Below are 10,508 nucleotides of genomic sequence, written 5' to 3' on the forward strand. Positions count from 1 at the left end.
TATATATATAAATTTTTATATATATATAAAATTTTTATATATATAAATATATAATATTTATATATTTATATATATAAATATATATATATTTATATATATTTCAGCCAGAATGTTAAAAGATAAATATATAAATATATATTTATATATATATTCAGCCAGAATGTTAAAAGATAACCAAATATATATAAATATATATAAAGATAACCAAAAATATATAAATATATATTTATATATATATTCAGCCAGAATGTTAAAAGATAACCAAAATATATATATTTATATATATTTATATATATTTTCTATATATTTTTCTATATATTTTTCTATATATTTATATATATATTTCTATATTGATATATATTTCAGCCAGAATGTTAAAAGATAAATATATAAATATATATTTATATATATATTCAGCTAGAATGTTAAAAGATAACCAAAATAAATATATATTTATATATATTTATATATATATAAATATATATGCTGTGAAGATAACTTTATATATAAATATATATGCTGTGAAGATAACTTTATAAATATATATGCTGTGAAGATAACTTTAAAGAAAAATCACGTAAAGAGAGATTGGCCATCGTAAAGTTTCGCATCAACTGTCTCGCCAGAATGGTACTCAGACTGTCTGCCTGTTGCTCGTCAGCTGGAAGATGTCTGCAAATAGGAACGGCTTTGGAGGCCCAGGATGGAGCGGGCAGCAGAGCGTTCTGAGGCTACTTCCTGCACGTGGTCCTTCGGGCATCGAAGATTTAGCCCTGACCGGAGCACGAGAGCATAGATTCTGCCCAGGGGAGCAAGCCCAGGACGGTGGCATGTGAATCGAACGATGCCACATCTATGTATCATGTTTCGAGAAAAGCAGAACGAGGGACAGCAAACGTGAATTCCTCTTCCTGGGCGGGTCTGTTGCGATGCTTGCAAGGAATCCGTTTTCTCATTAGAGGACCAAAGAACAAATCCCAGCCACGTAAACACTCTCGTCGACAGTGTCTGTATTTGCAGGAAACAACCTCTTTTCCGTCCTGCACGTTTCCCGCTGAAAAATGCACAAAACTGAGCAAGAGAGGACTTTCCACTCTCGTGCCATTTTAATCAGATTTTCTGATTCTGTCGTTACCGAGGGACCTCCCCACCCCGTGGAGGTGACACCAGAGTTCACGTCACATGTCCCTCTCGATCTCATGAATTTTTTAACGTTATTTAAAATACCAGATTGCTGTGATTTTCACATACTACGTGAGCATCCAGAATCAGAGCAAAGGAGAATCTTATCTCTTTAAAAACAATTTTTTTCTTCAACTACAGTCGACGTTCGATATAATTTTACACCAGCATCGTCTTTCAACATTTGTATGATTTACGAGGTGGTCCCGCCGATTCGTCTAGTCCCCGCCTGGCACCACACATGGTGACAGTGTGAGTGGCAGGTTCGGTACCCTTCAGTCTTGGGGTCAAGTGCAGCCGCCACGAAGTGTGTTTGTGCAGCTCGCAGACCACGAAGGAATTGTACACGGTGCATGTCGACGATGTGTAAAGGGAGCGTGTGCACTGGCACAGGACCGCTACATGACATGTGAATGCCACCGCCGTCGACGCGGCTTCCCCGGCCACAGGGACGCACAGGGACGCCCGTGCGTGCCCTCCTGATCCTTGCGGACTGGACGACTGCAGAAACTGCCACGTGGACCGTCTGGCCCGCAAAGCCGAAAATCCTTACCATCGGTGCCTTCGTGGAAATCGTCTGCCCAATCGTGGCTTAGGAAACCTCCTTGAAATGCGTTTTCGGTGCGGAGGCTGGAAGCCACGGGCCGTACCTGCTGAAGGAGACTGGAAACCGGGCCAGATGGACTCGTCCGCATCACTGCGGATGCTGGGCTGTCCAACGCCTGCTCAGCGTGGTACCGAGTTCCAGGGGCTGGCCGATTGGGGTGCTCCACTCAGACACGCCACGGGGGTGTCGTTAGCTGGTTTCATGTACTCGTAGCGAATAAAGCAGACGGGGATCCACATGGGAAGCTCTGTGTCCCCGAGGGGACGCTTAGCCACTGCATGTGTACAGTTAGTTCCGTGCTGATGTCTTAGTCGTGGTGGGGTGAACGTCACTGGTTACCTTCCTGTCGAGCTCAGCCGGTTACAGCTGCGCCTGCAAAATACCTTGCTACGTTTTAACGTTGAGTGAGGTCACTACCTAGCAAGGACCAGGCAGACGTCCAGTCCCTCCTCCCATGGGTGGGGAGGGTGTGACAGCACGCTGGGGTAGAGAGCGTCCCCACTCCCCAGTCTGGAAGGAAGGAGGCGTCTCAGCAGCTCATCGTGTAGGAGAACAGAGCTTGCCATGCCCAAATCTGCCTTTGGGGACATTGATTATTTTAAGCCAGTTATTTTTAAGAAACGAAAGACACAGAAAAAACCATTGACCTTTCCCCGAACTGCCTAAAAGAACTTAGACAGAGGACCTACTCGGCGAAGGCTCTGTCATCACAGGTCCCGACAGTTTGATATGAACTAGTGTGTCGGGGCGGGACATGGAAGGTCAGTCTGGTCCAAGTCCTCTCTGTGTCCCATTGTTAAAGATGACCCAGCAAACATTCGTTTATCAAACATCTGCTTTTCCATCTGCATGTGAATTTCCTTTCTCCCCTTTGAGCCCCAAGCCATACCCCTCCCCCCAGCCTTAACTCATCAGATGTCATGCAGTCTCACCCGACCTATCCATCCACAGGCTTCCTATTCTAAGGGGACCCGCGAGTGTACGTACATCATAAATTTGGTCCTTTTCTCCTGTGAATCTACCTCGTGTTAATTTTATTATTAGTCCAACCAGAAGAATTGGGAAGGGTCAAAGGAGAATTCGTCATCTTCCCCTCCCCGCCCCCAACAAGGTCAGCAGGAAATACCCCATGTCCCCAGGGGGCAATCAAGGATCGTTAAGATTAGAAATTCCACTATTTATTTTAAATAGTGATCTCCCGTCAATGCTGCAAGAGTTCCATGATCTCGAAAGAGTGTCCATGGGGAGGTCTGAAGCCACTGGGGTGGCCATTGGTGGAGCGGACCCAGAAGACAGCACGACACCTGTGGTCACGGATGAACCCACGTAAGGGCCCCCCCAGCCCCAGACACTGAATGACTAGAGCCTACAGGTCGCCCGGATTCCTGGGGCCGGTGATGGGCCGTCGAAGCAGAACACGGGGATGGGTCCTTGATCCTTGCATAGAGACGTCTTACGAAGGGACCTCAAAAGGCAGGAGGAGTCACGTGACCCCTAACGGTTGGCACTCTGGTTGCATCCTGTGGTTAATGCCCGGGTTTGGATAGCGCCCACCATCTTTTAATTATTCACTTTAATTCATCCTCTTCTCAGCTATTACATGTGGAGCACGTCTCCACCTGAATCACTCTCCACATATATATTTGGATACAGGAAGGAGAGAGGAAAATAATAATGTTTTTGGAAAGTGCCAAGTGGATTTTGAAGATAATCTTATTTCAGAGAAAATAATTAAATGAATGCTGCTTTCTCTCTAATTGCCTCACACTTAAAATCAAATGCGCTCCGGTTAATACTTTTCAGCATCTAATTGAATTTTCACCGTTCCTTTTATTACAAGACTAGGTTATACGGGAAGGTGATGATTTTAATGTGATTATTATGTTGTTATACAAAGTTATAGCATCAAAGAATATGCAGCAACAGTGTTTTTTTTCTTTCTTTCTTTTTTTGTCTTTCTCCTGATGTGGGATTTCAGTCAGAATTGCAAGGACCTCTGATGTGATCCAGGGTGCCCAGGAACGGTGGTCCTCAATTTATATTTTGAAGTTATAGAGAGCTCTTCCAAGAGTTAAACTGGAGCTCCCATGTTAAGAACAGTCAAGGCAGAAATTTACATGTTTACTGATGACATTATTCACGCTGTGCTTTTAAAAAAGGACACTTGCAACATATCTCTGTGTAATGTTTTATCTTTTTACGGACTTCGATAACCATAGTTTGTTTTTTTTTGTTTTTGTTTTTGATGAACGTCATTTTTTTCCTGCTCGACATTTAATGAGATCCGCTCTGCTGATTAAGTCACTCGAAACCCATTGTCACATCGGAATCGTTTTTAAAAACCTGCCCCCGAAATTGCAACATCAACGGAAAAGAATTGTAATTTGCGATCTCACCCTATTTTTACCTTTTCTCCGTGATTTTTTTTTTTAATCCTCATCTCTGTTTGGATGCTTTAGAGAATTGTAAATCAACATATCTGCAGGTGCCATATGGTGTCTGCCTACTGCGAGGCGATGTTTGAGCGGCACACGAGATGTTCCTAAGACTCGTGCTCATTTTGAAATGGAAGGTTGTCAACGTGAGCGTGCTACCAACACCGCGTGAAGACGAAGCTCCGTGTTGCCGTGGAAGAAAATGCATTAAGAACTCAAGTAGGAGCAGGTCTGTAGCCTCGTTCCCATGGGACTTCAGGGTTCAGGGCCCACGGAACCAGGAAAGAGGCTGACCGTGGCTCGCTGCCCTCAGAGAGAGAGTCATGTTCCTTACACTCTGGTCTCCCCTGGGGCAAAGCAGAATTTACGAAACACTTTGAATAATTTGAGGGCCTGTGTCAACAGTCATAGTAGGAATGAGCTTATAATTAGTCAGAGAAACGAGTGGATGTAAGCATTCCAGAAGGTTTGCCCCGTGGGGGGAGAGGGGAGGAAACTTGCCTCGACCCTCTCAAAATTCGTTCGGCTGGTCCAATCATCAAATAGACGTGAGACAGATTAGGAAGGAAAAGTAAGCACATTGAAAACATACATACATATGGGAACTCTGCATACGTGACACAGAGACCCCGCACGCAGGAGATATGCAGACATAGAAAGGGGACACGGGCGTATGAGACGACCTGAGCTGGAGATGAGACAGGTGCCCTGGGGGCTTCAAAGGGTGACTGCAGGATGATGAGAAGAACAGGTGTTTCGTCAATAGAAGTTTGTCCTGACCTACAGATGGGTCAGAACAAGTGATCTCCAATCGTCTCCTACTGTGATTACCGCAAGGCCCCTAATTCAAGGTATTCTGGGTACTTACGGGAGGGGCAGACATTTCTCCTGAGGCTGCAGCTAAAGTTGCCTGTAGCTCAAAACAGTACGCCTGTGACAGGAGCACATTTTTGGTGACTAGCTCTGACCTGCAACAGTCGTTACCCCGAGGATGTGAAGAAATTCTCTAGTGCGTTCCAATAATAGTTGATCTTTTTCTCACTTCTGTCTTCCCTCTAATGCATACTGCGTGTTTTAATAGGTAGCAGTTGCATGATCATGTATGGAGATTCCATATATATGTGTGTGTGTGTGTGTGTGTATATATATATATATATATATATATATATATATATATATATATATTTATACTTTCTCACTTCTGATAGCTAACATAATTGCACAATGGACAGTGTGGACAATATCTTGATGATTTGGATGCTTGGAAAAATGTTTTTTGAGATTTCCTTCTAAGCACAGGTAAAACTTTTCAGATGATTCGGGTCATCTAAATAACGCAGAGTGTCTTTTTTTGTTATATGTATTTCACTATCTTTTTAGGATTTATCAATTAGATCAAGCCTGTTAATTACCACATTCCAGGCTTTACCCTTGTATTTTTATTTCTGTCTTTCCTTTTAAAATACTTGACAGACGTTCACTGAAATCTCACAGCAGAGATGCGTTTTTACAATAGGTTTGAGTAATTCCGTCCTTTTAAGCTTTATATACGTCAAGGCTCTTGTCAACCAATGGTCCTTGGCACCAATTCAACGCCAACAGGAATCCCCAAATAATTGGGGGTGTGGCAGAGAAGGAGACCATTTGGTTCAAACAGCTTCACTGTGATTCAGCACAGCTGGGTTGTGGCTTTGGTGTATGGCCCGTGTCCCCCTACACAGCTCTGCTCTGCCAAGACGTCTCAGGCATGTCAGCTTCAGCCGGAGAAACACAGTCTTCGGGCTTTGTGGGAGCTGACTTCTGTAGACAGAAGTCCCCGCCCCTGGTCCCTGATTACTTCATCCTCATCCTCCAGCAAAGGAGGACCCCAAATACTCACGGTTTGATTGGTCCAAAGGACACTGTCTTGATTAATCAGAACGGAGCCACTCTGCTCGGTCGGTGAAGATGCCGATGGGGACTTGGCTGCATGGCTCTGACTGGGCAGGGCAAATCTTAGTCCTGTTGTTGAAATAGGGGTACAAGAACTCCTTTCTCAGGGTTGGCTCAGAGGGCGGGACCACGGGGCGGGCAGCCGGTTCACTGCAGGCTTGCATGAGAGGCCCCCATAGAGAAATGGCTTCCAGGCTCTGTTTTTCTTTAAATTTGAGCCCCGTTGGCCACCAGGAGCCCTTCTTGGCTGGGGTCTTCTTTCTTGGGGTCAACAGCTGTTAGCCCTGAAATGCCAGTTTGAGATGACTGTGGATTTTTCATTGGATGTTTTTCCGATTGATGACGTAATGCCCCAAACCTACATTCCCCGCTTTGGTGTTTAGTTCAATTGTATGTCGGCTTCATTTTGGTCATCATTCTCTTGTGCAGTTTTCAAACTCTTTTCATCGTTTTCTTGCAGATGGGTCGTTAGTAAATATTTTAGGGCTGTGCCATGACATTTACGTAGTTTTAATGCGAACTGAGTGTCCGTGCCTTTTAATAGGGAAGTTGAGCCTTTTATGTCTGCTGTGATTACTGCTATAACTGGAAATATTTCAAATATCGTAGAGTGTATTTTCATTTCTCAATCTTTTTTTTTTTCAAATCAGGCTTGTTTAATTTTCTCTCTTTGCTAATTTCTGGCAATTTCATTCATAAGTAGCTCAGTTTTCTTAGTTTTCCCCCACTTGCTGTTTTAAATATTTGCATATCCATTTTACTACGAATCCACTTTCTACACAAGACAATAGTGTCAATGCATTCAAACTGGTCAAATACCTTCCCTACCCATCATTCGTTATTCATCTAGTTTAGCATTTCTCGTCCAGCTTACTTTACTTTTCGGTCTAAAATGTTATTATTGCACTAAGTTTATTTTTGCGATCAGTACGTATTTCCAGATTTACCAAAATGACTTAGAGAGGCCTTTACTCTCGTGCACACTAAATCCTAGCACATCTTGAGTTTATTACTCTTTGTGCCAAAGTCTGTCCTTTCATAGAGTCTTCATAAGGAGTTTCTGAGTAAAACGCCATGGGAGTCATCTTGCCTGAGAAATTATTTATTTTATGAACTGTTGTATCATCGATGGCTGTGGTCGGAATTCGATAGTCTCGGATGTTGTACGCAAACGGTTCAATTATCCTGCGATGGACGAGATATTTCTGAGGTGACCTCAGCGGTCTCCCATTCCTTGGCATGAACATCGTTGTTTAATGCCCTCCCCTGGAGTGTCGGTGAGACCCAAGACTTGTGTCTAGACATCAACTATGGAAACATTTAAGGGAGAGAGCAGGTGTAATTATTGGTTCCGCATTAATTGATTTTGAGGTCATTTAAAGTAAGGTTACCTTGGGTGGGTAAGACGGAAGTCTTTACAGCTGGACGGAGACCTTCCTGAGAGAAAGCTTCTGCCTTTGCCGTATTGGAGAAGTCCACTTGAGATCCACCTGTGTTGGACGAATTTTACGGTGGCCCCCCCATGACCCTGTCTTCTCGTCTGCCATCTTGTTGGGTGTGTCCAGGATTGTAGGGTGTCACTTCGGTGTTTATTTATCCGACCTACAATTCCATCTTGCTGGAAGACTCTCTTAGGGATGTTGTCTTGCTCGAGAGGCAGGTGGCCATGTTGGAAGGCAATGCCCACCTGGCGAGCGGCCGACGGTGGCCTTGAGGATATGGGAGTGGCCCTTGCCTGACAGCCAGACATGGCTGGGGTTCTCAGTTCCACAGCCACGAGGAACGGAACTCTGCCAGCAGCCTCAATGCATTTGGGGGCCTATTCTTCTCCTTTCGAATATGCAGATGAGGTCACAGCTGGCCAGTGTCTTCAGGCTCTGTGCGCCCCGCCCAGGTCCCTGAGCCACAGAAACTGTGAGACAAGGAACGATTTAATTGAATACATGCGTTCAGCCTCTGCGTTCGGGGATACTGTGGTACATGGCAATAGTTAACGGATGCAGGTATGATTCCATCGTAATGTCCGTGAAACAGACAGATTGAGATATTGGCTCTGAATCCACCGCGGGCTTTGAAGTTCGCTCTGTTATTCTGCTCACCTGTGTGTTGGGGTAAATAGTAGCCCTTCCACCATTGAGACAAAGCGTCGATGTTTAGAACACTTAGAAAAGCGAGTGCCTTAGAGGATGTATTTAACAGATAGCGAGGACCTGCCTGCAGAAGCCAAGCTTTCAGAGCACCTGCCCCCGCCCCCCCCACCCCTTGCTTGTGTGACAGGTTTAAATATTAGGTCTGTCCCCTCCCAATATCTCTGTAATTATGTGCTTTCTACACTCACCCCCGTACCTCAGCAATCTATTGATTTTTGAAGTGAACACATTGATTTTTTTCTCTCTGCCTTATATTACAATGCCAAAGGCTTTTAATAAATGAGTGGCGGCCTTTGTGCAAACTCACAGATGTTCCCCTAACGGAGACGCTATTAAGATCTCATCCAGACACATAAGCAGAATCATTAGGCCCTGGCATTGAAAGTCGTGGTCATCATAGGCTTGTAGGTGTTCGACCTACAGCCTCTGACCAAAGTCTAGAATATGTCTCCTCTAGTTATAGAAGTCTCAGCCCTTTTTTAGAAAATCTTCTGATCTGCATTGGACAGGCATAGCTCGTTTTCCCAGGCTTTGCTTTTGTGTGTTTCACAGATGATGCGTTTTTTCAACAAATTAAAGAATCTCCACCCGCAAAAAGATGGTGGCATACTGAAATCTCAGGTGGTGGTTAGTATTTTTTAGCAATAAAGTATATTTTAATGAAGGTACTTTTTTTTCTCTAAGACATAATGCTATTGCACAGTTAACAGACTATACAGTATAGGGTAAATATAACTTTTACGTGCATTGGGAAACTAAAAGAAATCATGTTTCTCGCTTTATTGTGATAGTCTTAAAATCTTTATCGTGGTGGTCTGCAACTGAACCCACAGAATCTCCCAGGTAGGCCTGTAGTTCTAATAAATATGATTAGGCTTTTAAAAATTTCTTGACGATTTCTTGTGGCCACCCAAGTTAGTTGATTTTGAAACAGGGAAGCTCAGCGTTCCCTAAGATTGCTTACCCGAATGGTTTAAACAAGACAGGTGACATATAAAAACCAACATACTATCGCATAAAAAGTAACTGCTCGTTTTCACTCACTATCTCTGATTTATCCACTCTCCGAAAGCACTTGGCTTGAGAGAGAGTCCATAAAAAATTAATAAACGATGCCAGTCATAAAAAGGGACCTGCTATCTATAGGGTCCACTCGGTGAAAATTTGGGAACAGATATTGTATTCATTTTTCGTTGTTTTTCAGAAAACCACCTCCATCACAGAGACTGAAACCGACGCACGTGAGGGTCTCGGAGGCGCTGTGCCGGAGGGGTCTAGGTGTGGCTGAGCCGGTCCTCGCGTGGGGTCTCAGAGGGCTGTGCTCTCTCGCTTGAAGGTTCAAACGTGAAACACCCCACTTCCGAACTCGCTCGGGGTGTCGGCAGGTCTCACTGCCTTGCAGCTACGGGACTGGAGAGCCCACGTTTTTGCTACCTGTTGTCTGGAGTCTCACCCCAGGTGCTACAGGCTGTCACAGTCCCTGGAGGCCACCCACAGCTCTACTCCTACATGGACACTTCAGTTATCAGACCTGTGTCAAGGCCTTTGGTTTGACTAGATCAGACTCACTCAGGATAATCTCTCTTTTAGCAAACTCAGAATCAACTAATTGGGGACATTAGTTGCAGCTGAGAAAGCGCTTCACCATGACCGGGTTCGCCCCCGGCGGAAGTAAATCCCAGCCCTGCCCCTATGGAAAGGGCGTGGTTTTGATAGGGCGTGAATGCTCAGCGGACCACGGGATGACCAGCCACCACAGATGGTTCGAATGGTATTCCCAAAGGATGATGTCATCCGAGGGCACTAGGAGTAAGGGAAAAATGCATGGGTGTCAAATTAAAACACACACACGTGCACACACACACACACGTGCACACACACACATACATGCACACACACACACACGAGTAGAAAAGTCCCAGCCTGCGCTGAGAACTGAATTCTAACCCTACTTTTCCCATCGACTTTGTGACCTAAGCAAACCAGGTAAACACACCGAGCCCTGGGAGCGTCAGAGGACAGATAGCACCTTGAGACCAGAAACTGTTTATGGCCCCATCCATCTCTACCCTCCCACAGTATTAGAAGCTACGGTATATTTACAGGTTACTGGCTGGAGAGATAAAAAATAATGATTAAGACCTTTGCAACACCACATGATAGCGACTAGCCACACGTAGCCATGAGCACAGGAGGCGTGGC

The 10,508-nt window shown here is 44.6% G+C and overlaps 1 long non-coding RNA gene across 6 annotated transcripts in view; it reads left to right on the plus strand.

Moving 5' to 3' along the window:
• The window catches only part of LOC120584066 (uncharacterized), a 23,366-nt gene extending 13,208 nt beyond the window's left edge, over positions 1 to 10,158 (plus strand). For 5 of the 6 annotated variants that reach the window (XR_005647944.1, XR_005647945.1, XR_005647949.1 and 2 more), the window contains 2 exons: positions 4,249 to 4,453; positions 9,511 to 10,158. This is a non-coding gene — a long non-coding RNA (uncharacterized LOC120584066). The remainder of the gene's footprint in view (positions 1 to 4,248; positions 4,454 to 9,510) is intronic. The other variant, XR_005647946.1, reaches the window with a different exon arrangement.
• The last annotated feature ends 350 nt before the right edge of the window (positions 10,159 to 10,508 follow it).

This window comes from Pteropus medius, unplaced genomic scaffold (assembly GCF_902729225.1).
Source record: "Pteropus medius unplaced genomic scaffold, Ma_sr-lr_union100, whole genome shotgun sequence".
Taxonomy (NCBI): Eukaryota; Metazoa; Chordata; class Mammalia; order Chiroptera; family Pteropodidae; genus Pteropus; species Pteropus medius.